Source organism: Pseudorasbora parva, chromosome 17, assembly GCF_024679245.1.
Source record: "Pseudorasbora parva isolate DD20220531a chromosome 17, ASM2467924v1, whole genome shotgun sequence".
In the NCBI taxonomy this organism is placed as follows: Eukaryota; Metazoa; Chordata; class Actinopteri; order Cypriniformes; family Gobionidae; genus Pseudorasbora; species Pseudorasbora parva.
The window spans coordinates 13,331,477-13,335,071 of record NC_090188.1 but is presented as its reverse complement, the minus strand read 5'-3'; the positions used below and the strand labels follow the sequence as shown (position 1 = coordinate 13,335,071).

Below are 3,595 nucleotides of genomic sequence, written 5' to 3'. Positions count from 1 at the left end.
GGAAGATGCTTTAGTGAGGCCAGTAGGGGCTATTGCAATTCAGGTGGTAGCTCATTCTGAGAGGAATTAGGAGCTCCTCAGATTTTGCTGCCCCTCCATAAGACCCGTTTTATAAAATTAGAAAACCTCATCTCTGCTGTAGTGTCTGATTATCAAAACCTGACTACCAACCGAAACTTTACTGGTTCTAACCTGACGGTGACATGAATGGAATTTTTTTTTTTGGAAAAAAACTTGATTGTTATTGTAAGCTTCACCTTTTTCTGCTGAAACATCCCATGGCCAAAAGCTGGCTACCTACAAAATCTAAACAGTTCTAGCCAGGATGTGAAATGAAAGGGAGACTTTTTTTGCAAAACCTACATTTTTATTGGAAGATGCTTAAGTGAGACCAGTAGGGGCTATTGCAATTCAGGTCAAATACTCCTCGCTGCAGACTGTAGCGCGGTGACGTCACGAATATTGCGTCACGAATGTGTTAGCGCGCATGCGCAAAGTGACGTTTCGTCGGTATTAAATACGCATGCGCGCCGATGATGTCACTTTTGTGTATTCGCGCATGCGCATACATTCATTTTCAACTTCAATCACCTGAGGATGATGTTAGCGTTCGCTCGAAAGGTATGGATTCCATGGCAGTAAGTCAATAAGCAGTGTATTTATGTTGTATTTAACAATTGTGTGTTTGTGTTAACAGCCTTTAATTGTTAGGGATGCCATATAGAGCGTCATAAATGTTTAATTTATTAATGTTTAACATGTGTGCCTCTAAACAAATTAATGCTTTGAAGATGTCTTAAAATAGAGCTGAAAGACTTAAATTAAGGAAGTCATGTCATTGATTGTTGCATGCATTGCAAAAATAAAATAAAAATCCTAATTTTTGTCTTGTTTTTCCAAATAGATATTTAAACATCTTTAAACAGAGATGCATTTACATGGAATGCAAATGTAAATTGGAGTCTCAAAAGAATTAATAAAATTATGGGAATTTATGTTGAAAACAAATCAAATATCTGTCTGTCTGCCTGCATGTCATGCCAGTCTGTAATGTGTCTGTCTGCCTGCATGTCATGCCAGTCTGTAATGTGTCTGTCTGCCTGCATGTCATGCCAGTCTGTAATGTGTCTGTCTGTATGTCATGCCAGTCTGTAATGTGTCTGTCTGCCTGCATGTCATGCCAGTCTGTAATGTGTCTGTCTGCCTGCATGTCATGCCAGTCTGTAATGTGTCTGTCTGCCTGCATGTCATGCCAGTCTGTAATGTGTCTGTCTGCCTGCATGTCATGCCAGTCTGTAATGTGTCTGTCTGCCTGCATGTCATGCCAGTCTGTAATGTGTCTGTCTGCCTGCATGTCATGCCAGTCTGTAATATGTCTGTCTGCCTGCATGTCATGCCAGTCTGTAATGTGTCTGTCTGTAATGTTTGTCTTGCCAAAAATATATATATATTGTTTGTCTGTTATGTCTGTCTGTGTCTATCTATTTATCATGTTTTTGTTTCTGATAGACTGTAACTACTTTGAACTAATGAATCTTCAAACTTCATAGCTATTGAAACTATTTCAAACTTTCAGGCTAGGCTTTTTCAATCTAAAGTTTGTCTTGAGAATTTTTTTATCTTGTTTTTATTCTTAATAAAATAAGTCTCTTAGGTACTTTACAGACAAAGCTAATAACACTCAAGCATATCTTTGTCTAACTTCTTCCAATAATACATTTTAAAATATTGTCCTGGTATGACCCTGTACCATGTTAATGCCTTTCTTCAAAATTATTCAACATTGTTTGTTCTATATTTTATCTAAATTAGGTGTCTAGAACTGGTGTGCATTTTCCACAGAACACAAACAAGAGTTTCGGGTGCCCTGCTCATTGACACTGTGCTTGCTCTGCACTATCGAAGGACTGCCCACCCGGGTCTGCTCCTGATGGCGGATGGGGAGACCTGTGGTGATTTCATCCAGATAACGAGGATGAGGGCTATTGCTCGGGTTGAATGTTTGTATATGTGTGTATGATAATCTGTATGTGTACATAATTCTGTAATTATAATGATAAAAGCGATGTCTGCTTTGCTTTGAAATAAAAGAAAGTTGTCACTCTTATGAGTTATAATATGGGATATAGACACTGAAAATGTACTGTATGTAATCAGTTTAACATCAAACTACTTTATTGGCATAAATGTTTTACATGCCGTATTGTCAAAGCAACAGAAACTGTCCAAAAAATATAATACACAAAAATAAAGAAGAACAATGTAGGCTACAACATAATGTGAAAATAACACATTTATACCATCTGCCATTATTTTATACAATTAATGATCTATGTACATTATGTTACTAAGGGTGGTTTATTTATTTATTTATTTAGTGATATTACTTATTTATGGTCTTAGCGTAATTAGTTTATACGTTTGTAATGCATGGGGCATGTAATTCTTGCAAGTTTCTTCGTGTGTTTGCTGTATTGAATTGGGAATTCAAATTAATAATTTTTGTGAGGCTAAAGATGAATTTCCACCTGCGTGGACAATAAAGAGTTGTAATCTAAACTACACTTAGTTTAAATAAAATACACAGCCATTACAGAGTATACTCTGTAATTCTTTATAATTATATTGTTTTACCTCAGATGGCATGGTCAAAACCAAGGATATGTGTACTCCGTTTTGCTGTTTTTTATTATTACTTTAGCGTTTTTAACATTTTATTAACCTATTAAGTCAAGTTTTCTCATGCATTTTAAAGACGTGGGACGTCAAACAAGAAATCAAAACATGTGACATCATCGCATAACGCAAATAGTACACACATGCGCTGTCACCACGTTATTGCGCATGCGTTTTAAAGATATGCAATACGTAATATTCGTGACGTATATTCGTGACGTCAGCGCGCTACAGTCTGCAGCGAGGGGTATCTCATTCAGGTGGTAGCTCATTCTGAGAGGAATTAGGAGCTCCTCAGATTTTGCTGCCCCTCCATAAGACCCGTTTTATAAAATTAAGAAACCTCGTCTCTGCTGTAGTGTCTCATTACCAAAGCCTGACTACCAACCGAAACTTTACAGGTTCTAGCCTGATGGTGACATGAATGGAATTTTTTTTTTGGAAAAAAACTTGATTGTTATTGTAATCTTCACATTTTTCTGCTGAAACATCCCATGGCCAAAGGCTGGCTACCAACCAAATCTAAACAGCTCTAGCCAGGATGTGACATGAAAGGTAGACATTTTTGGCAAAACCTACATTTTTATTGGAAGATGCTTATGTGAAGACAGTAGGGGCTATTGCAATTCAGGTGGTAGCTCATTCTGAGAGGATTTATGAGCTCCTCAGATTTTGCTGCCCCTCCATAAGACCCGTTTTATAAAAATATGAAACCTCATCTCTGCTGTAGCGTCTGAATACCAAAGCCTGACTACCAACCAAAGCTTTACTGGTTCTAGACTGACGGTGACATCAATGGAATTTTTTTTGGAAAACAAGTTGATTGTTTTTTGTAAGCTTCACATTTTTCTGCTGAAACATCCCATGGCCAGACGCTGGCTACCTAACAAATCTAAACAGCTCTATCCAGGATGTGACA

At 37.4% G+C, this 3,595-nt stretch overlaps 1 long non-coding RNA gene across 1 annotated transcript; it reads left to right on the top strand.

Annotated features, from left to right (window-relative positions):
• The first annotated feature begins 585 nt into the window (after positions 1–585).
• LOC137045446 (uncharacterized) lies at positions 586–2,107 on the top strand. The gene is made up of 2 exons (XR_010898775.1): positions 586–638; positions 1,813–2,107. It is a non-coding gene; the product is annotated as an uncharacterized lncRNA (long non-coding RNA).
• The last annotated feature ends 1,488 nt before the right edge of the window (positions 2,108–3,595 follow it).